General features: G+C 37.9%; 1 protein-coding gene across 2 annotated transcripts in view; it reads left to right on the top strand.

The window, feature by feature from the left end:
* Positions 1-246: 246 nt before the first annotated feature.
* gulp1a (GULP PTB domain containing engulfment adaptor 1a) overlaps positions 247-24,083 on the top strand; it is a 91,793-nt gene continuing 67,956 nt past the window's right edge. The window contains exon 1 of one of the 2 annotated variants that reach the window (XM_042426551.1): positions 247-543. The gene's annotated coding sequence lies outside the window, so the exon portion shown is untranslated. The remainder of the gene's footprint in view (positions 544-24,083) is intronic. The other variant, XM_042426555.1, reaches the window with a different exon arrangement.

The following is a 24,083-nucleotide window of genomic DNA, read 5'->3' as shown; positions in this document are numbered from 1 at the left end:
TTTTATCTTAATTTGCCTATATTATTTATTTAACTAATTACTTGTCTGTTCATGTATAATAATAAATCAAATTTGGGGAAACAAAAACTGCTTCCCTATTAGCTTTAGCTGCATAGCTTTTATGGTTGTGTCAACTATCTTTGCTTTGTAATTATATTTTTTATATCCAAATACTTGCGCAGAAACTCCCATAAAGCACCTGCCTCGTTACAAGCTTCTTCCTAACTTTTTCTTTTTTCTTTTTTTATTTTTATAATGAATATGGCTATTGTCGTGGTGCCTGCCTCCCCGATTCTTTCCGGTCGCGTCTTTCCCCTCCTTTTCCATGTATTATTCAAGTTGCGACCAAAGAGCTTTGCCGGTTGAGACTGAGTGCTTGTTGACGTCAGCAAACTTACTGAGCAGCTGTAGAGGCGAGCGGAGGAGGAGGAGGAGAGGGCGACAGACTGCTGGATGTGGAGCTCGGACTGTGGAGCGCAGCGGACCGGGAGCTTTTTTTTTTTTTTCCTACGGGGACTGCTTGGACTTCTTCTTTGCTCCGGTGTAAGTAAAGGCGGTTCTCTTCTTCCTCTCTCTATCAGAGCTGATATTTCCTTTCGCTGCTCCGACTTAGCGGTCGAGTTTTGTCGGCTGCTGGCAACAATCTTTTGTTTGTTGGTGCATACTTTCGCTTCTGGGATGTTGCCTGCCGTTAAAAAACTCGAAGTTGACATTGTTGCTGCTGGCTGTTTTGAACATGTTTTCATACCTTCCCTTTTTTTGTTTAATATCCCAGAATAGGCTCCAGTTGTCTGAATCATATTCACCCCTCTAACGGGAAACTTTGTTGCGCAAGTCCGTGCAAGGTGGACTCTGTGGTTATGTCGAGTTGTAGCTTGCTCGACAATGTTTTACTTTTTTTCCCCAGCTGTCACTTTTATTGAAAAACACGTTGAATTTCTGTGTGTCACCTTCTCATTCGGACCCTATTAATGCTTGTTGTCAGTTCGCCTTTTCGTGGCAAACCGACAGCTGACGGTGTCATTTGCATTTGCGGTGACATTTTCTGTTATTGTAATAATGGATTAAGGCTACATTGGGAAACAATAAGACGTTTTATACTTCTTACACCGTCTGTAGCTAAATATAAACGAGAATGCGCGTCTTCTGTTAAGCTGCTGTAGTTCCAAAAACATCTGTTCTTAAGAAAATGATTAAATATAAAACATATTCTCAGGTAGTATTCCAGAGTTTAGCTCATATATTTGCTGACAGTGTATAGACAGCCTCCATATAGAGGATGCATGTGTGTTATAGAAGACTTGGGATGTTGCTTCGCTTGAAGTCTTTTCACAGGGAAGAGAAGCATATTGACATGAGTGACTCTCAACCTTCAAAATGAACAATGATATATTTAATGACATTTTCATTTCATCCTTACTTATCAGATATTCTGCCTACATTGTTTTCAGCTGAGAACTTGGCATTCAACATGATGATAGCTTTGTAAATTGTCTGCCATTGTGTGCTGTGAGATATTAATAACTTCAATAATGAATACACCCAGTATTTTGAGGATAGATCTGCGTGCGTAGTTCCTCTGGTGTCTATTTCACAGTTCTCATTTCATGGCTGAAGAGTCACCATTTTCTATGGTTGTGAAATACAGGTTTTTAGAGACTTGTTGAAGTCAGCAATAATGATTGTTTCACAAATGTACATTTGTTCACTAGTCTGCATTTTATCAGGTTGGTGGTGTTTTTCAGCCACTGGTAGCAGTAATTGATTAGCTGCTCTCCAAGTGGCTCATATTAAATGCTGTGAAAATCAGCATGAATTAGCCTTGCGGCTTCTACAAATTGCAATTCAGGACAACAGCTTTTCAGGTTCCCACCGGTCTGACAGGACTAGAACAAGGTGGCCATGGAGAGCTGATTTCAAACAGAGTTAAATAAAGGTCATATAAATTAAATGACAGTCTTATTCAGCCTGAACAGTCTTGGCACTCAGTGTGTTGCCACCCTGTGTTTTATTATATTGGATGAGCCTTTTTTCTCACCTCAAAGCTGTAAAGAGTGTTGTTGAAATATTGCAGAGCGATATTGTTTTTCGTAAACAGGTCTGCTGTCGTTTGTGTCCAAATGCCATCAACCCAATTGCATTTGAAATTACTTTTCGGTTCACTGTGGAGACAAATATTGCCACGGATTCAAAACATGGGATGTTGGTGTTGTTGCAAAGCTGCACAAGTAGTAAAACATCTCCTGCGAAATCCCTGTAATTCATCATTGTTTGACGATATAATGAACACAAACAATACAGATTGAAGTTAAATAAAACACATTTTGTTGAAATATCATACCAGTGGAGTACACACAGATGCATAAGGACACATTTTTAGTTCATCTCCGGTCTCTCTAGCTTCTTATGATTGTTAACCTTTTGAACCTTTTGATTGTTTTTTCCTTGGGCTTCACTTCACTTCCCTTTAGACATGTAGTGATTATGTTTGGCATAGTTACTACATGTCTTAGGCATGACATTTCAGCTGATGGTGAATACTGATATGTAAATGGATGAAGTGTCAATGTTCAAGAGATAGAAGAACCACTTTTAATGGGCATTTTGTGCCTTATAATTGTCTAAACATATTGACAGCATACAAAAACATAACAACCAAAAAAAAAAAAAAAGGATGTCTTCATGGATTTTGTCATTATTGTTGATTTTATTTTTATATGCTTTGGGTGATGTATAATGTTGTCATCAAGTTGGCTTATTTTTTGGCTGTATGTCTTTACATTTTGGTCAAACTGCACCATGGAAAGCTGTGCTGCATTTCCTGCCAGCAGCACCTCATTGTATAGTAATCACGAATGTACAATTAAGAAGAGTGTAAATTAGCTTATTATGAAGTTATATAAGATCAGTTATAAACAACATCTTTTTTACAGGATTGCTGAGAAGATTTATGGATCAGTGGATATCAGAACTAGTATTTGAAAGAGTAAGAGAGGAAGTTGTGATTTAATAGTATGTGTGTTGAGATTTGACCAAATTATGACTCAGAGAAGAGTGCAGGTTTAGAGGGGTTGGTTACGTCACTACACTCATCACTGGCTCCCGAGTAGTCAGACACTGGCTTTAAGTAATCAGACAGATGGTGACATTTCTCGATATTAATGTAGTTACTACTGTAGATGACGTTTTAAACAGTCACCTCATTCATTAAATATTGATTTCATTTATTAAATTGCTGTGATGTAGCGCCTCTGCTTGTTTTCCCTAAAGACTAATAATGTAATTCATAGAAGTGTAATAATTTCTTCTAATGCTAGCAGAGGTGCTTTTTATTTCATTTTGTTCCATAAGACATTGTAGATAAATGTGACAGTTTATTGTGTTCTTTTATTAATTTGTAATTGATGTTTGGTTTGCAAAGTGAACAAGAAATTTAGGTATTTTTGACACAGAAGTTCACATTTATTCACATGTTTTGCTTAGAAGTGGCCTAACAAAAGCATCTGTTATGCATATTTGATTTTCAGAACAAATGTGTATGGCTGCAACAATTGAATTCTATCAATTGTATTGATATGTGATGAATGTACAGACTTATGGGTGTTGTCAGCTTGCACTGATCCCTGCCTCCATGTGTCAGTATGTCTCTAAGGGCGTTTTCAAACCTATAGTTTGTTTGGTGTTGTCCAAACCAGTGAATGATTGGGTAAACTTCGGTTTCTTTTCACACAGAAAAAATTCCAGCGAACCCAAACACATCACTAAAAGCCAGCTGAGAACGTTCACTCGGCTCATTGGTTAGTTGTGTCTGGGGCGGGAGCAAGGACGTAAACACAGGAAGGAGGACCTGATATAAGTTCCTTTAGCCAAATATAACGTTCTTCATTGTGCAAGTCCAGTCCGCAAATGGACTGCTCCAGAATACGTTTAGGATTGGACGCTTCCTCAAAGGATCTCGGAAAACAATTGTATTAGTCCGCACCCAAGTATGATTGATGTGTTCAGAGCTACCCAAACACCACACCATTCATACCATTCAAACCATTCACACCAAGGGGGAAAACAACACGAGAGTCAACTGGGCTAAACAAGGCAGGTCTGAAAATACCCTTAGACAGTTGATCTTGTAGACTAGTGATAATGTTTACATATTGATTGATCACATCTGAGAAAGGACTATCTCGGCACATTAGGTAGATAGTTAAGAAAATCAGCGTATTGCTACTGTTATGTTGACAGCACTCGTGTTTACCACTCCCTGCCTGGCTTCAGAAGGTTCAGCAAACGCTTCATCTATCAGCGCACGATCACACAGTGACTGATATCATCATTACTATGAGCCCATGCTCCCCATTCCTCACTGTCACCAGAAACTCTATTATATCAAGTTCATCTTTCCACCTAGGGCTGTTTGCTGTCAGATTGCTGAAAGTGACTTCAGCCTCATATACAGCCGGAAACATCAAACAGCTTTTCATTCACTATGACTATTGCAGCTGTTACCTCTGGAATGAAAATTGAGCAGGAAGATTACAAGGCTGCTTATGAAAGACTCCATTCTCACATTGCCATTATGTCAAAACAAAATCCTTCTTATAGGTTAAATCCACACCAGTGACTTGCCTAAGTCAAGATAATTGATATTTTTGTCTTGCTTGGCCAAGGTGTTGACTCCCACAAATGTCAAAGCCTTCTGTCTCACCATCTCCGTGATTGAATTAATCCTCTTTGTAATTATTATACATCTCAATTAATCAAGGGCTTTTGCAAATGAGACAGTTGGGGGGATCTTGGGTCTGTGCATGTTACTTCCTGTTTTCTATACTCCTGTTCTGTTTTTTCTGTCTTACTTTTTTCTTGGATGAGGCTGGTAATGTTTCGTTAAATAGAGGCTCCTTTTTAGTACTAATGGAGCTTCTTTGTTCATATTATGTGTCATCCTGGAAGTATATTGAGATTCACAAGAAGAAGAAAAAAAATTAATATAGCTAAAGTCCCAGACACTTGAAAAGGTACGTCCTGCGTTCAGTTCTTTGATGTTTGAGCTGAAAATAACACTTTTGTGCTACTTTTTCCAGCATAAATCATTTTATTACACCCACGTAGCTAACTGAAATGGTAATAATGTATGATGCTTGAAGATTTTTGTGAAATATTACTGTACAGTTGGCTTAGAAAATTGGGCAATACAGTTTACAGTAATAGCTGTATAAATACATTTAAATATTTTTGTTGAATTTAAATTATTCAGATGTTAATGTTTCACAGGGGTAATTGATAATGTATCAAAATAATGACAAAGCACAAAAGGCCAGACTACTGCATCCCCTCAGCTGGCTGGAGCTGGACCAGTTTTCTATTTAAAGTCACATATTTCACAGAAAGAAGACACTGAGATTGTTAGTACTGGTATAATTATTTCTCTCTAATACTAGATTTAAAAAAATGAACCTGCTTCTACAAAGTTGCACAAGGAATTTGTTCTAACAACAATGCAAGTGGTAAAAATAACATCGTTTGAAGAATCAGGTCTAAAATTCAGGCCAGCAAAAACAACCTATAGCTATGTTTACACCATGTAGCGGCCGTAGTAATGCACTTCCAAAACTGTCACAAATCACAGTTAAAAAATAATTATGTTTTATGGCGTGACAATGCTGTGGTTACGGTCTGTTTAGGCACATAAACCATTTGTTTAGGCTTAGGGAAAGATCATGGTTTGGGTTAAAATGATCACTTTAAACATGTTTTATACTTCCATAAAGTTACGCAACCTTCATTGTCATGGCAATGGTAAACACCACAATATTACGGTTTTTAAAAAAATGTCCTGACTGTCCCCGCAAACAGTGTCTTCTGCAGCAAAATACACCATCTATCTAGCCATTCACCCAACCTGCCTCCTAAACCAGGCAAAATCACCTTATCAAGTCACCTTATATTGATGTCATCTGAACTGCGTCACTTTCCCAAGACATAATTACTACGGCCACTAGATGGCGTAAACATAACTATAGGTTGTTTTTGCCGGACTGAATTATAGACCTATACTTTTGTTTTTTTCTTGTGAGGACGGGTGCATGAAGCTGTATTTTATCCCTGAATTGATTGCCCCCTGACTAATTTTACAATTGGTCCAAATTTCAGCCAGATTGGTTGTTGTTTGATGTGCAGTTTGAGGTGGGTCACAACACCTGATTAATTGCCTGGTATAAAAAAAAAAACCTCATTAAGATTGATGATTTGTACCTTGTCCCTTGCAAATACAGTTATATATAAGAGGGAAAATATTACCCTGGAACCCTGTACAGTGTGGTTCAGTATAATGTTAATTTAGTATAGTTTTTAGTTGTTTTTTTCAGTTTAACACTGGCCTGGCTTTCTCAGTACTGGTACTGAATAAATTATTGAAACCGCAGCTTTGTAACTATGAAAAGGCCCACTTATCTCAGAAGTGTGTTTTGTGTATTATTCCTTTAGGTGGATGCAGAAGTTGAAACTAGAAGGCTGTTTTAACATTCATCTCCTGAAGGTGGAAATTCTCTCTTTGCTCACCTTAAGTCTGAGTTTAACATGTTGGTTTTACAATGGGGGAGAAGATGTAGATGCAGTTTTTATCTAGGTAATTAGAATAATAGAGATTTTTGTGAAAAAAACATGTTATTATTATTCATAGCAGAGCATTTTAATATGTTTTAAAACATGTTTGGAGGAGATTTTTAAAGAGGTGTGCAGAAGTCATAACGTAATAGAATCATGCCCAATAACAGAAAGTGGGTCTACATGAAATATACCTCAAACCAAAAACAACATTAAAAGACCTTGTATCATGGACATTTACATGTCCAGACAGACTGTTTATAGCAGTTGGACCTGCTCCCTCAAAAAGCCATATGAGTCAAGGGTAAATAAATCTGCCAACTCTGTGAACGAAACGAGGTGCTGGTCTTAATGAAACTTTCAGCTTGATAAATGAACCATCTTATTGGCCTTGCTCCCTGGATACCACATTACAGACCAGAATGGAAATGGGTTTTCTGTAAAAAACTTACCATAGTTGTGCCTTGAGGTGTCTCTACATGATCAGCATTTATTGCCTCAGACACTGCAGTCTTAACAACTTGCCATGCAATAGTTTTTCCTCCCAAGATAATGGAAAGTTTTTAGTGTTATGATCTAGTGAGGTTTACGCACACACAGGATGAGAATATGCATTTCTTCACAGTGCCATACAATATGAAGCTTCAGTCTGATTGGTAGTACTTGGAAATGTCAGCTGCAAATGTGGTCAAAGTTAAGGGTGCTGACAATAACGGTAGGCAGCAGAAAACAGTAGCTCAGTCAGTGCAGATCTGTTTCGCCTCTGATAATGTGTTGGAACCTTCACATGTGCTTGATAAATTATACCTTCTCCTGTGTGGATTCAGTGTGAAATTTATTTCCATTGCATTTAACAAAGCTGTTACACACGCTGAACTTCTGTAATCTCATCAGAGTAGTCTGCTAATCACAGACTGATGCAAAGTTACATTAATTTAAGTTTGAAAAGTAATCTAAGAATGCTTATTTAACACACTGCATGCTTTAACCTTACAGTAATCTTTAAATAATAGTTTTTTCATTTGTAAAATGTTAAAGCATTGCCTCCAGTGTTTCCCTTAGGTTGACTGCTTTGGGGTGGTGGGAGGATGGATGCGCTCAGAAAAACTTGAGAGAGACTCAGCAGTCAGACATTTCTCCATTCTCTGTTTCTCTGTTTAGCGTTGTCAAGTTAGGCTAACCCATTATTGCCAACTTTGGAGCTAACCCCCAGGTGGGGAAACGACACACATCACTTTTCTTTGTCTAGACAAGCTGCAGCATTTGTTAACTGATACACTGTAGCGTATACTGAACATTTACTGCCAGATTGACAACTTACTGCTAACCAATTCCTGTGCTCTGCTCACATTCATCCATCACTTTTCTGCCGCTTGCACTCGTTCAACTACTCACTCACTACACACACACACATTACACACTGCTCTATTCCTTAAAAGGAGCTATGCTACCAAGAGTTTCCCAGGCAACAACAAAGATGTTGACTCACGTTCTGGAACAACGCTGCACAAAGGCCCCCAAACGCTATTGATTTCTGAATGAATGGATATTTGGCGTTATTTTTGGCATTAAAAATATATATTTTTGGCCTGGCGGGGGTTCTCATTGGCCTGGCAGCCTGCCAGGCCTGTACAATTATAGGGGAAACACTAGCCTCTGTGTAGGGTTGGCTTGTTGCCAAACACTTGGGATTTTCTGTAATTCCCAATGATGTAGTAGAGCTTTTGTAAACTGTGCTCAGTGACACTAGAAATCACTTTCCATATATTGTATTGTTGCTTTCTGCTAGTGGAGGAAAAAAGCCGGTAAACATCATCATGTTGAAGCCTCACAAGATTAACCAAAGAAAACATTTTCAGCTCAGTCAGCCACCATGTACACAAGTTGAAACATAAATGTCAAATGAACAGTTACGAAACAAGAAATGAATCCTATTGTGGTAGAGCAACAGTCCAGTTGCCTGTATAGCACTCCTGCATGTTTATGGAATCTAGAGCTGCAACGATTAGTCGGTTAATTGATAGTTGCCAACTATTAAATTAATAGCCAATTATTCTGATAGTCAATTAATCGTTTTGAGTCATTCTTTGGAAACATTTTCTGGTTCCAGCTTTTCAAATGTGAATATTTTCTGGTTTCTTTAGTCTATAACATGTGAAATATAGTTGAGCTTGAAGGTTCATTATTGACTTCCAAAATAGTAGTTTGACCAAAAAAAACAAACAAAAAAAAAAAATATTTTGGCTCTTTTGGCCAAATGATAACAACTGAACCATTTCCATGACAAAAATTTCCAGGGAGTGGAGCTTGTGCCAAGACCTTTTTGTCAAATTGTCCAGCAGATCCTTTCTTGATTAGTCTATATATCAGTAGATGTTGATTAAGATGATGGATTAAAGTGGATACATAGCAAACTATTGAATAATTTCATGATTAAAATTAAATGTCTGTTGTGTCCACCACAAGTTCCAAACTGACTTCTTAAAATAGCTTTTGTCCTGACCAATAGTCCAAAACCCAAACATATTCAAGTTACATTGATATTAAACAGATCAGCAGTAAAATCTCACTATTGAGATACCTTGTGTTTGAAAAATTATGAAAATGATTACGCCATCATTCGAATTGTTGCTGCTTTATTTTTTGATTAAATTTGTTCCAACTCTGAACCTTTCAAACATGTCACTTGAAAGTAATTTCAGCAATATTTGAGTTGTGTACAGTTGAAAGTACAACGTGAGTACAGTATCTTATCGTAGCCCTTTAAAGGGGACCTGTTAAGCTCATTTCCAGCTCTATACTTGTATTCTGGGATTCCACTATAGTAGCTTTGCATGTTTCACAGTTAAAAAAACTTGTTATTTATCTTATACTGGCCCTTTATGCAGCCCCTCAGCTCAGCCTCTGTCTCAAACATGCAGTCTTAGCTTAGAGTCGTGTTAAATCACTGCTGATGAAAACCCAACATTTCCTGCTTCATTTTAAAAGCTTTTAAATGACTCAATAACAGAAGACTTTTATTGTAAAGAATTTACAAGAAATGAAACGTGTTACTCACAGAAGTAGCTATGATAGCAGTGCTAAAAACCGGTCGAAATGACAACATATGGAGATATTTGGAGCTATTTGTTCAGCAGATTAGTTAGAAATAATGCAGTGAGGAATAGTACAAGCAGAAACAGCCACAGTGATGATGATGTTTGAAGAGCTGCAGACGACCAGCACACCTCCAACAGGTAAACAACTTATTTTACTTTGCTGTGCTGTGTAATGGAAAAACACTCAGAGTGTGACTACCCCCAAAAAACAATGAAAAAACACCATAATGTTGGCAGAGCAGAGCAGTGAACTCATGCAGTGTGTGTGGAGCAGATGATACCTCATTATTTGACACTTTGGCCACATTTAATATGAACATCTGACATTGTAACATCATATATATGACTGAAAATAAGGAAAAGCATAATAGGTCCCCTTGAAACATCAGTTGCTAAGACAGACTAAGAAAAGGTGAGCAAATACAAAAGGTGCCTTTGTATTCATAACCATCTGTTGCCCATTGTTATTTGCAGGAAATGTCTGTCACTGTCTCCAGGGTAGGTCGGATTGATCTTGTTAGTAAATCACAACTGAGACAAGGGAAGCCGATGACAGAGGAAAATGAGCAGTCAAACTGATGAGAAAGCTCCCATCAGCCTCATTACATTATTGCTTTCAAACTGTGACTTTAGCCTTCCTCTGATTTGAGGCAAATCACAATTACTGATTTGATTTAATGTGTTCTACATCTTTGGCTCTATGTGCTGTTTCTCTCTCTCTCTCTGTTAAACTTTCTTGCCTTCTTTGTCCCAGTAGTGTATGGCATTTTATAAAGTTAAAATGCTGTGGAAATCTGAAATTAGTCATACGGTTTCAGATGTTTGGCTGTTGTTTGCTTTGTTCTTTCAGTGTGTCATTTTGCTGTTAATTTTAAAGAGTGTCTGTGTTAACACAGTCTTAATATTTAAAGTTAGTAAGAGGAACCTATGACTTGTAGATGTTTTTGTGTCATTGAGGGGTGGGTCATAGCTGAATGTTAATGAGGTGCTTGTCATAGTTTAGGCATGGATAAGGTTATACATTTTGATTAATGAATGTCTCTCTGCAGTGTAATTTCCTGATGAATGTGTTCCTGCCTTTGTAAGAGATAGGCTAATGGGATGATAAACATAGCTTCTCACAATTTACGTTCATAGCTATCAAAATTTGATAGTGATTGTAACTATAAATAGACACAGCAGACGTGGACTGAATGCTTAATTGGTTTGCCGTTTTGACGTTCTGTATCATTCCTCACACCTTTGTCCTTATCATGACAGCCGGCTTCTAGACACATTCACAGGAGATGACCTTTAATTTACTGCGGAAATCAAAGCTGTTAAGTTCCATTTTCTGCCCGTCAGTGGTTAAAGATATTTCAAAAATCCACATTCACAGGGTGATGGATATTGTTTGGAGTAAATTTGTATTCTTACAGCTCTGTGCTTGATCAAGAACCCTGTGGAAGTTTATTTGACTTATGGCTTACACATATTGTAGTGCAGAATAAACCATCCACTCAGACATAAAAGCCTCACTTAACTCTTTCACTTTGCTCAAGCATTCAATGAAAACACTTGCCGGCTAAAATAAAATGCACTACTGAATAAGTCATTGATAAACACATTTAAAATAAAAGGGCTATTGGAAATCCATTGAGAAATAAAGGTACATAAAAAATAGTTGAAGTTTAATTAGAAGTAGAGCTGCAACCATTAGTCAGTTAATCGATTAGTTGCCTACTATTGAATTAATCACCAACTATTTTGGATTTTGGATCATTTGGAGTCATGTTTTAAGAAAAAAATGTGCAAATTCTCTGATTTCAGTTTCTCAAATGTGAATATTTTCTGGTTTAGTGTTATATATATCGTGAACTAAATATCTTTGGGTTGTGGACTTTTGGTCGGGACAAAAGAAGACATTTGAGGACGTCCCAGTGGGCTTCGGGAAACAGTGATCGACCAGTTTAAGGACCAAACAACTACTCAATTAGTCAAGAAAAAACGACAGAATAATTGATAATGAAAATAATGGTTAGTAGCAGCTCTAATTAGACAGTGATCTTTTGCCTCCGTTTTCATCATCTTTATCAAACTCCCATAATACGTGTAGCCAGAGAGACACACAGGACAAGCTGCCACTTCACCATAAGAATAAAGTGCCACATGCATACAATACATATAGGAAGTATAACAGTCTCCCATCTATTTAACTTTCATGGCTTTTGCATATAGGATGAAACCAGGGCTGGAGAGACTACTCAAATGTCCTGCCCAATTAAAAGTACTGTTACATGGCTTAAATAATACTTGCATAAAAGTAAAATTACTGTCTTTAAATACTGGGGATATCCCAATCAGTTTTTCTGGCTCAAATCCTGATCTGAGTCCTTTGATATTCCGAGTCTGATCTGACATTTATATTTACATAGCAGAAGAAGATATTCAATGTTGATTTGATATGTATCTGGCACATTGAAATAAACAGAACATGACTCCCGAAGTTGACATCCACTAAAGAGAAGACGTATGTATCACTCTGTTGGAGTCGTTGGAACAAAAGGTTCCAGAGGCATTACAGAGTGGATGTTCTTCCCTGACAAATGATCTTTGGTGGAGCACAGACACCGGCTGCAGAGAGCACACAAACCTGACAACAGCCAAGTTTTGACCTGCCATCAAGTTACTCTAATGTTGATTAGGGTCAGCCGATATGACCTTCTGCCACTGACGTTCGTCATTTTAACCGGCGAAAGCGACGGTCAGCGCCAGCTAAAAATGAGAAGCTGCTGCCTGAATGTCTTGTACACTGCTACTCTTTGCCAGTGAGAGAGAGTTAAGAGTCAGGGTTTAGCGAATCCATGTATTATGCTAAACAGAATGTCAGAATCAGAGCCCCAGTGTTACTAAATCATTTTTCACAATCACACACTCTAATTTTCATTGGCATATACGAGTGAAATACTCACACTGTAAGTTGTTGTACAGGATAGCACAAAGCACAGTTAAGTGCAGTAATGAAAGGAACGGCATTTGATAAGCTTCATTTTATCCTTTGAAATAAGTTGGGATCGGCCGGATGGAGTCCTCCGGAGTCCAGCTTGGGACATCGCTGTTAAATACTATTCATCAGATCCCAAAACTATTCAAGTAAATGTAAAAAAAGTAGGTCTATTAAAGACTGTATAACAACCTCTCTGCAGCGGGTTACTGTTCACCAGCAAAATTTTGGTCCTGCATGGAGCCAAGCCAGTCTTCATCCTTACCTGAGTTGTGCCCCCACTTTAATGTGATTGGCTCAACATGTGTGGTAATGCAGGCGACTAGACTGCTGACTGTGTTCAGCTTTCAGAAGTTAAATGAAAGAGTTGCATTTCTTCGAGTTTTGTTCCATTGTCTGTTCTCACCTTCATCTAACAGACAACAGCTTCACTGCTTTCTGTTTTCCTTTGTCAAGCTGTTGGAACTGGTTAGAACCAGTTTGAGCTGTAATGCATACCTAACATTTCCTGTTGTTTTTCACATGAAGAGTAGAGCTTGACAGACACATGGGCATGGCTGACATTATCAGCTAATATTAGCTTATCATAGGTGTATTTGCAAAGTTATGTTTGAGGTAATTTAGAAACTGTGTCACCATTACGTAGCTGTCCACCAGCTCTGACAAGTTTATTTTAGAAACTGTAAAAAGTACCACTCACTACATACACACACACAATACATATCAATATTAGTATCGAAAATCCTGAAAAAATATCTGTCAAGCTGCACTGAAAAGCAATAAAATCACTGGCAAACCTCTGAAAGGCTTTTATGGCTCTTCCACACCTGAAAGTCCGTATCAAGGTCTGAACCAAGGTTCATGTATATACATTTGATCCGGTTAGTTTTGTTTTCACATTGCAATTATGCGGCGCACTAAAGAACTTTACATGACATACCTTCATCCTGTCGTCATCACCTACATGGGTGTCTGGCGTTGGCGTATTAGTTATCAGTTGGGCAGGTTGACTTCTATCCCCATTTGAATTAATGGAGAAAAAATGATTGAACAGATTAATTTCGTTGCCACTATAATAATATTATTATGGTATTAATACCAGCAGCACCTTTGTATAATGCTCCCACAGTTTCTTTATCTTCAGGTGTCACTGCTCCCCCGTCCTCTCATATCCTCTCTTTCTGATCCTCTCTGAAAATACCTGGAAAGTGTTGGCATTTTTATGAGTTTTTCTTCTAGTTAACTTTTTATAATGTCTTCAGACCAAGACCATCTCTTTTCGTCGGACCAAGGCTCGGCTGTTTGGTCTGGACCTCGGTCCGGGGGGATGTTTCACACCTGTAATTTTGGTTCAGATCAAACTGAAAAGTCCGGACCATTAACAGTACTGTAAGCTTTTGTCAGGGGTTAGCAACCAACTGCTAAGTCTTGGTTGATTTAAATTGGTTAACATCAAAACATGTTTATTTTTCTGCACCTTTTTGTGAGTTGATTAATTTTGAATGTTGTTAAGTACGTATGCATAAGATATTGCAGCCACAGAACTGGTTAGATGAAGAGTTGCAGGTGAAAGGCCCGTAATGTATTTTGTGCAAAAAAATACTGTGATTTTTCTGTTTTATGGAGGAGCACTCGGGTATACCACCTGAGTATCCCAATCATGTAGAAATTTGGCACAACAGGTCCCTCCATGTGTTGCCCTGCATCTCTTGTTAATTCACATTACCGAGGAACACAGTACAGGATCGATAAAGCCATTGGATATCTGCATTTCATCATACCATCGCAGATTCAGTTCAGCATTTATGCAACTGACAAACAGCATTTAGAGCTGATGGCTCTGAGTAAATCACATAGGGAGACAGACTAACACTGTTGGTATAAGTGTTCCAATTTGGCTTAATAACATGTCTTCATGATCCAACACCTCCAAAGAAATCACTGGCACTACCCAGTCCAAGGCGTCCCCAATTTATTTAAGAAGTCATCCCATTGTGAGCGAAACAGACTGCTTTTTATGGCTCTTTTATTTCTTGATGAGTACCATTAATTTCAAGGGGCAGGCCTCAGTGCTTTTGCAGCTGACTTTTTTTAAATCCGCTTGAGACAACATGACTGCATTATCCTCCTCCTGGTAATGAATTGGCAGGAGTTATGTGTTTTATTGGTTTTGTTTAGCACTTTAGTTAGGAGGCAGATTTTTTCTGTTCATTGTCTGAGTAGACGGCATATCTCATCCTTGCAGGCCTGAATGGCTATTTATGCGTCCTAGATGTTTTTCCAAGGCTGCAGTCTGGAGTAAATACTTATCCCTCTCAAGTACATTATTTATTTTCTTCTACATTATCAGCCTGCAAGCTTCCTCCATAAAGATCATTCACATTAAAACTAATTAGATTTATTTGGGCTCATTACAGTGCCGCCTCCCTTTGCAAACACAGTCAGAATTTCAGTGTTGTTCTACGGCTGTTGTTTGTGCTCCCAAGTTTACTACAACATAACCTTCTTTATCACTTTGACATATACTTGGCTATCCCAGTGAAGTCACTTTCCAACATCATTGTGGTTTGTTCACAGAAACCATGATGACGTCACAAATATTCACAAAATATTTTATATTACGTTCATGTACAGTTTGCTTTAAGTGCAATGACGTAACCAGCTCTCTGAAAAGAAATAAGAAAACTCAAATTCTTTTTTTTCAATTTGGGAAATATTGACTGTTCATGTTCAGTCAACAGAATTTGAATCAATTTTAGCTCACTAAGCAATAAGAAACTAAATAAGGTCATTTATAAACAGTGTCACTATTATGCAGTTTGTTTCGTTGCACTTTTATCAGCCGATATATGGTAGCTGCTAGGTGATATAAACTTTAAATAAAAAGTAAAATAAACTTTTAAACCCTCAAATATGTATATTATAATATGGATATCTGCCTCAAAAATCCAGTGTCGTATGGGCTTAATTGATAACATGTGTCCACCTAGCAGCATTGTTCAAGAAATGGCAATGTCCGTCTGTCCAACCCTTTGGTTCAGACTGAAATATCTCAACAACTATTCAATGGATTGTCAAGAAATTTGGTGCAGATATTAATCCTGAACAGAAGATGAATCCTGCCGACTTTGGTGGTGCCCTGATTTTTACTCTGCTGCAACCCTAAGGTTGACATTTGTGCTTTGAGTGCAGTGTCTCAATAATTATCAGACAATAAAATTCACTACAGACCTTCAGGATGAAGTTAATAACTTTGTTGATCTCTTAATTTCTCCTCTAGCGCCATCATCAGGTCAATTTTTTTTCCCTAATACTTTGATTCCCATCAGCCTCAGCCGTACTTTGTATATAGTGCTCATTAATGACTGTGAATGATGATAATGATGGTGAGCATGATTAACATTATAGATGATAAACAACATGTTAGCCTTGACATTGCACCACTGCATCAGCACAGCCTCACAGAGCTGCTAGCATAGCTGTAGACTCTCAGTCCTGTTAGCTGGAGTGTAATAAAGTCTCAGTGCTTATTTGTGATGAAATGAGTATAAGATATGAAATTTTTTTTTTCTAGTCAGACACTCCTTTGCTCATCTGCTGTACATAATAGTCTTGTATCTAATGACCAGACCAATTTTCAAATGTAAGACATCAAGCTGCAGAATAAAAAAAAAAAAAAATAGCCTGTTGTTTTGTCTATCAGATTGTAACAGTGAGATGATTGTAGTCTGATCTAGATTTTGCAAACTTCAAAGAAGTGACAGTTGGATTAGAGTATGTTTGATCATTATCCTTCCAACCAGGCTTCTCCTCACACAGCATGTGCCATGTTGTTTAATTCTTAATCTACAGTTTCACATTTTTCACTGTCTTCTTCTCTGGTAGATGATTAACATCACGTAACGGTGTCGACATGAGAAGAATTGTTGAATCTGTTCAGGTTCTGTTCTGGACATTTCTGACATCTTTGTATCATAGCAACCTATCACTTTTTTATATTAGTGGATTTAATGATAACAATACTACAATATACTGTATTAAAATAGCCCATCAGTACAATCAAAAACTGCATGAAAATGGATTGAAAAAGCTTGTTGTTGTCTCTGTAACAATTTAAAACAGCACAACCTCTCATTTCCTTATTGGTGTCAATTTAACTCTCTCACAAATGCAATCAAATGTATGATTTAACAGCAAAGAAAGAAAAACTATAATATTAAACGATATTTCAGTCGGAAATAGTGTCATCAAACACAATGCAAAAATCTAGTTAATTCAACAAAAATCATGTCTGCCGTCTATAAAACGACAGTTTCTAATCAAGAGATGCTGTCAGACATTTATTAAAGAGCAAACTACTATATGTTTCATTCAGATTAACAAAATTACTAATGACATTACTTATATGACACTAATAACTTCATATAAATCTACATTTTAGGATATTGGAGAGTTTGACTTATATTTAACGGCATTGTGTCACAGTCCTCCACATGTTCAGAAAACAATACTGTTGTCAAATGTACTGAGTTGTTTGAAATAGAGATTGTTTTCAGTCTCTGTCAGTTGTTTCTGTGCTTTTTCCAGCTCACCAGCCTGGTTGGTGGTTGTTGCTTGGAAAGCTTGTCTGGCAGTATGGCCAAAAATGAGGCCAGTGAGGAAATCTAGTGTGTAATTGCAGCACTAACAGGGGTACGGGTTAGCTCTTTGTGCAGGAGCTGAGATACAGACCTGGGGGGGAAACTCGTCTGAGATTGTTGATGCAAGCTTGGCTACATAGAGTCTCTGTGGCCCATCACCACAGCAGCTAAGATCATTCTCCAGGAAGAATTGTAAATTGAAAATGAAGCTGAATTATATGCTGTTTTCTCCTCGCACTCAAGATTCAAAATATAATTACTTCTCCACAGTTAGATTCCGTAGCTCTGTTTCCATTTTAGTCGAAATGTAACAAAGAGGGAGGAGATTGTGCTACATACTCTCATCCATTAACTGCCTCCCTCATGTCGGATCTAACTTCCAGGCTGGTTTCTTCACACTTGTATGTGATATAGGCTTACTGTATATCAGCTTAGACTACACATAACAAAAATATATTGAAGCTTACTGTACATTATCTAATATAATATACCTAATATCTGCTCAACGGTCTTCTATACTATTCTAAATACACTTATTTATTCCTCAAACTACAATTCTAACTTGCCTCTACAACCTTTTCCTGACCTTTTTATACAAGTGCCGCTAACATTTTCAGTTTGTGGCATCAGGAGATAATCTAAAGTACCATTACTCAATGCAGACAGTCTGAGAAGTAGTCTTATGAGTTTAAAGCTCCAAATCAAACCATAATCTCTTTTCTATTAGATGGAAATGTTTGACAGTAATGAAAAATAAATGTTAGACTGTATTTATATAGTCACAACCAAACAGACTATGATTAAACTAGGGATGGGTACCAATAGTCAGTTCTGTTTTGGATTTGGTTCCTGGTTTGTTAAGCTCCAATGCTAACAAATCTCATATGGAACCTTGTATCTTTCCTCACTCTTTTTCATTTGCAAAGAGCAATAAAAACCATATAGTTAGCAGGTTTCTCCGTATAGTAAATTTCATTCTGCAGTTAATATGCTCTCTGCAGCTGACGTCTGTATTCATTCAAAGATTGTTTATGAGTGAAAAGACACATAACTAAGAGTTAAGACCTTCCTCTAGAGAAATGATCAGCTGATCACTTCACATAAATCTAAGAATCTCCCAGTTTAAACTTTGATTCATATCATATTAACATTTAATCTCATTAGCTTCATAGCTCTGAATCAGGACTTTAAGCATTAAAATTAAGTAGCTGGTGAAGTAAAGTAGCCTATAGCTACATTCAAATAAATAACATTTCATATATTATGCTGCTCATCTCATTTTCAGCTTGTAGATATAGGTTTTGAACATTAATTAGGCTGCAACTAAAAGCTGTCATGTTTCTCCCTTTTCGGCGAACAAAATGTGATTAGACATCTTTGAGTTGTAGCTATTAAAACCTTTACTTGTAAATGTAAACCTTAAATGAAAGGTAAGCCTTATAAAATTTGATAAGGAAGATTCTGTTTTGATAAAATAATATTGAACCCCATGAGTAAAATAACCTGACCTGATCAAACCCAAGAGAATTTAGAATTTAATTGAGGGCAGAGCCGACCTGAACCTGTCGGGTGCTGCTAGACTCTGTTGGGTTTTGGCTGAGAATCTTGAGTGTGGTTTGTGTTCATTAGTGTTAACTAATGTCATTTGATTTTTGCTATTTGGGAATATAACCTTACACATTGGTTAAGCCTCTTCTTCTCCACATTCTATTGATTGGACACTGCGGCATGCCTGTAAATACACCTTAGCTCATAACAGATGGTGGAGAAAGAAAAGACACGGGATAATAGAATGATTATCATATCAAAGAATATGTTACAAAGTGTAAAGATACACATATTGCAAAACGCTGCTGAATTAAAACTGTAAGAATGAGTTCCAAATATACTTGAATAAGATAATAGAAGCCAAAGTGTGATTTAATACCGTTTGAAGTTTTTCATCTTGTCTTAGTGGCTGTTGATATAACATCATATGCCAAGAATATTTTGGCTTAAGGTAGCACACTGTAACATTTTATATTGGCCCCCAACAAATACAGCAATTGACTGTAATTTCAACCTCAAATTTTTGATTACGTACTGGCAGACTGAGGATCCAGGGAATGAAAAATGCCAACAGTAACAAATGGAGCTCTTACAGCTTTGTCTTTTTATAATGGACTGTCATTTACCAGAAACAGCCCATTCCCGAATCACTTTAGAAACCCAAAGTACTGCTTTGAAACTTCCCATGTCATGAGGAAAATTAGAAGTCAGAAATTTCAGACACTTAGCCGAGGTCCTTAGTCACACTAGTGTGACCAAAAGAGAGCCACTACTTGAAGGGAAAACAAAATATGAATGAATGGTCACGCCTCGCAGCCCTGTTCCATGTGCAAATACCCTACATTTGCTTTTGCATATTTTTTTGATAGCGCCTCTGACCATGATGTTCCTCTGTCAGTTTGGATTATAGTGTGCAGTGTTAAGATGTGAGAAATGCTCACAGACTTCTGTTTGTCTTCATTGACCTTGTCTCATAATAGATGCGTGTTTAAATTTATTTTAAAATTTAAATTATGCTTTTGCTCAGGTGACAAGTTTTACAAATGCAGCCTCTTTAGCTTTCCCGCACACAAGCAATGGGTATTCAGATTCCTGTCATCTTCCCAAAGCACATTTTTTCTGTCCTTATCTTGACCTTTTAAAAGCTGGTGTCCTAACTTTGTCATTCGTTTCAGCAGACCAGGCTCATCCGCTTCCCTCCCAGTCTTCTTTCTCTGCCATGCTTTGCAGTTTCACCCCTGATTGTGTTCCCTTCATCTGTCACAGCCCCCCCCCATCCTCCCCTCCCACTGTCTGAGAGGAACAGACAGTGATGGATGCTAATCACTTTGCCTGTGTGCCCATCCACCCCACCGTCTACAGTCAACAAGCTCAGCCCAGGCTTTCCCCTTTTTAGCCTATGAATAAATGAGATGATGCCCTCATTTCTAACATCATTGCCACTGTTAGCGATGTACCTGTACCCCCATTGTAGTTGATCTCAGACAGATATGGTGTTTATTGCACTTGACATAAAGGATAATACAGAAATAAAAATGTGTAAAACATGGAATGTTCTTTTTTGTGAATAATTACCTCAAACTAAAGATACATATCAAAAAACTTGTTCTCTGTAGCTGTTTCTCTCTGATGTGAAGTGCAAAACTAACTTTCACTGGCCTCTAGGCTGCTCTATTATTCATAAAGTGTTTATAAAGTGAAGCAAATGACTTTACAGAGTCAGAGACAAGTCAAATACGTCCAATATTGATCCTTTTGTGGCCCATAACCATTTATTTACTTAGCGTAAGATGAAGTGCCGGCTAGGAGAGGTCTCTTGATAAAGCTACCTCAAAATAACCACTTTGATGTTGGCAGGCCTCGTGTCGTGTTTGTTTGCACAGATGGCTTTGTTGTGTTTATTGCAGTGGTTTGTTGCTTATGATAATGGCATGAAATATTTCTGGGCTGCTGATTAAAATTCATGTTGCACAAAGGCTTACAATTCATAACACCTTTCGTAACATCTTTGGATAATTTAGTTAAAGAATGTGTTTTTGACTTTTTATACACTATGTTAAAAGTATTTCTCTTTGTGTTTATCACTGAAATATGTAATGCAACATTAGCTTTGTGACTTGCCCATAATGCATTTCGGCAAAATCTTGAATATATTTTAAGAAAGCTTGTTTCACACTTGAAAACAATGCACTGTGTTTGAGTGCTTTTTCTGCAGCCCTGGTTTGGAATTCTGAAATCCATTTTCCATAATGAGCTTCTGAATTCCTTTGTCAGGAAACATTTCAAGCAATTAAATATTGATGAAAATCGCTCACATGGCAGTATTTGAAGGAGAACATCATCCCTCTGATAGTAATAAGTGATTGCTTTGGTGTTCCAGAAACATGGTGGAAAGATTTTTAACAAGATTAGGTCAAAACCTAGAATATAGCTGGACTGTGTATGGTCAATGTGTGAGATTGTGGCGGATTTGTTACAGGGACAGTCAGTGGTAGCCTCTATAATGTGAGTTCCTGGATATTAAATATTCATCTGCAATTTTCTGTAGTGGTCCCAGTAAAATTTGTTGTTAAAGTATACTGAAGTAGCAAAAATGCAGTTATAGATGCAGTTGCAAGAACAATACTTTCCACTCATATCATATGATGTTTGATTTGAAAGAGAACTTACTTTAATTCTAATTATAACTATTCTAATTACCTATCTGTTAACTCCCCCTGCTCTTTCATCTGATTCACTCGGTTAGTGTCTCTCGTTTTTCACTCTGTATTGAGTGTTTTGTCAGAGTGATAGGCTATTTGGGGTGCTTTAACTGTGCGCTCTCCCTCCCTAATGCTTCTATGTGCCTTTTTTCTGTCTCTTTCCCGGTTGAGAATTATGGAGGCTGCGGTGGAAATGAAAGTTTTGACAGTATTTTGTTTGCAAATTCAGGAGGCTCATCTCCGCCTGGTTACCGCAGTTACAGTCAAATCAAGCACACTTGCAGAACAGCCGCCCCACACTAAACTGATATAACAGCCTACATGAGTCACATGTTTTATCTGCAGGACTCGTGTTTTAATACTGCTGTTCATTGTTTGTGATGTTAAAACATCAAAAGAAATAAAAAGTTTGCGTCATGGTATTAGTTCAGTTATAAAATCCAAACGGAGCATCTCTCCTGCCGCCTGCTGACAGCGCTGTCAGCTGGAGAGTCGATCACACTGGATGGTGGAGGAGACGCAGAGACACTGATATGTGTCTGTTCAAACAGGAGTTTAGCCGACATCGCTGCATTTAACACCAGAGCTAAGAGCGTCAGAACTCGGAGCAGGAAACACAGGTGCTCTACTTCGCTCTGCTGTCCTCTGCTTCCATCATCTTGCACCAATTCATTTTGAAAGAGCAACGGCCAATAGAGAAACTCCAACACTTGGCCATCAAACCAATGGTGTAACTTCATCACTCACTCACTCACTCACTCAGTTATAGGGCTGGTCCGTGGCCGGTCCAGCCAAAAATGTGCTGTGTCTGAAAGTACTAAGTCAAAGACAGCTGGATTTGCTTTCTTAGGCTTAAAGGCAAATACATTTCTGAGTAGTGAGGAGTTCTTAGAAATGTTAAGCTTTTTTGTTTCAGGTTCTGAACCAAAACAGACAATAATCCGATTATTATTATCACAATTTCCTAAAGCCCTTGGTGACATCTTCAACTTTCTTGTTTGGTTTGACTAACAGTCCACTGAGCTGTCATATAAGACAAATGTTCATATGGCCAGATCCAGAGGAATATTCAAGAGTGCTGCCTTTCAACAGAGCAGTTTCTCATCATCCCCTTGAACAACTGACCTGCCCACAATGGATTATGAAGTATAAAATTAATATGTCCCCCACATTCGAACAAATGAATGCCACATTCTTTGGCTGCAGTTATGACATATTTGGTGTAGAAATGTGGAAGAAACAGACCCTGAACTAGGACACAGCTACAGTATCTTGTCTTTCTTCTGTGCTTATTGAGTCTGGCGGTAACCAGGTTTACCGGCCAGTGAAGTGTATTGACCTGAAACCTATTTTCTATAGTAGAGCTTTGCACTGATTCAGTAGGCACCATCCTTGTGGAAAAGTGCCGCCATTATTTGTCCTTCTTTCTTTCTCAAGGCTTATTCATCTTGGCTTCTAAATGACGAGTGATGAATATGGATTGTAGAAGGACTGTCAAAGAGCATGACATAATTCATTTGTTACATAATGTAGCGTTAAAACTAAAGTATCTTCATATGTGGACATAATTGCCGTCCTCAGTCTAGTAGGTCTACACTGGTGTGAAAGCTGTAATGGGTCATATGGTTAAAACAGACTAGAAAAGAGACAAGTTTTACCGTTATGATTTAAACAAACTCAGACTTCAGATTGTTTTTCTCATTATGACATGAACATTTGAGAAAATACTGAAGTATGCTACTGCTTTTGTTTTCATGTGTCATTTAAATAGCTGCTCACCTGAAAAGCCCTGCAGGGAGGGCATACTTAATGCAAGGGTATAAACTGTTCTAGTGTTTTTCTATATTCCGATCACACATACGCCATTAATTAAGTAAGTAATTTATTTATGTAGGACCTTTCAAGAGCAAAGACATCACAAAGTGCTTCACAGAAAAAGTAAAGCATAGACTACTTTTTAAAGTTGTCCACAGTGTCCACAGATCTTAAGTCCAAAGGGAGTGACTTCCAAAGTTTAGGAGCCACAACCTCAAAAGCACAGTCTTCTTTAGTTTTAAGACTAGATAGAGGAACAACTAGCAAACCCTGATCAGAGGACCATTGCTGGTGACATAGGGCTGCAGTAGATCTCTAATGTCAATGGGTGCCTGACCATTGCAGACCTCTATAGGTGGTCACAAGAATTTGAATTGGATTCTGAATTTGATGGGGAGCCAGCGAAGAGCAATCGGAATTGGTGTCACATGAGACCTTTTGGAGGACCTGGTCAGGAGTTAAGCAGCAGCATTTTTGACCACTTGCTAAACGATCCAGGGATGTTTCGCTGAGGCACATAAAAAGGGAGTTACAGTAGTCAAGACGGAACAATATAAAAGCATGAATTAACATTTTCATCTCTGCTTGAGACACAGTGGGCCTGAGCTTTGCAACGTTTCTCAGCTGGAAAAAACAAGAGTGAATCAGACAATTGACAGGTCCAGAATCAGAGCCTGGTCCATAGTGACATCTAAAT

Source organism: Thunnus maccoyii, chromosome 11 (genome assembly GCF_910596095.1).
Source record: "Thunnus maccoyii chromosome 11, fThuMac1.1, whole genome shotgun sequence".
Classification (NCBI taxonomy): Eukaryota; Metazoa; Chordata; class Actinopteri; order Scombriformes; family Scombridae; genus Thunnus; species Thunnus maccoyii.
This window is presented reverse-complemented; position numbering and strand designations above follow the sequence as displayed.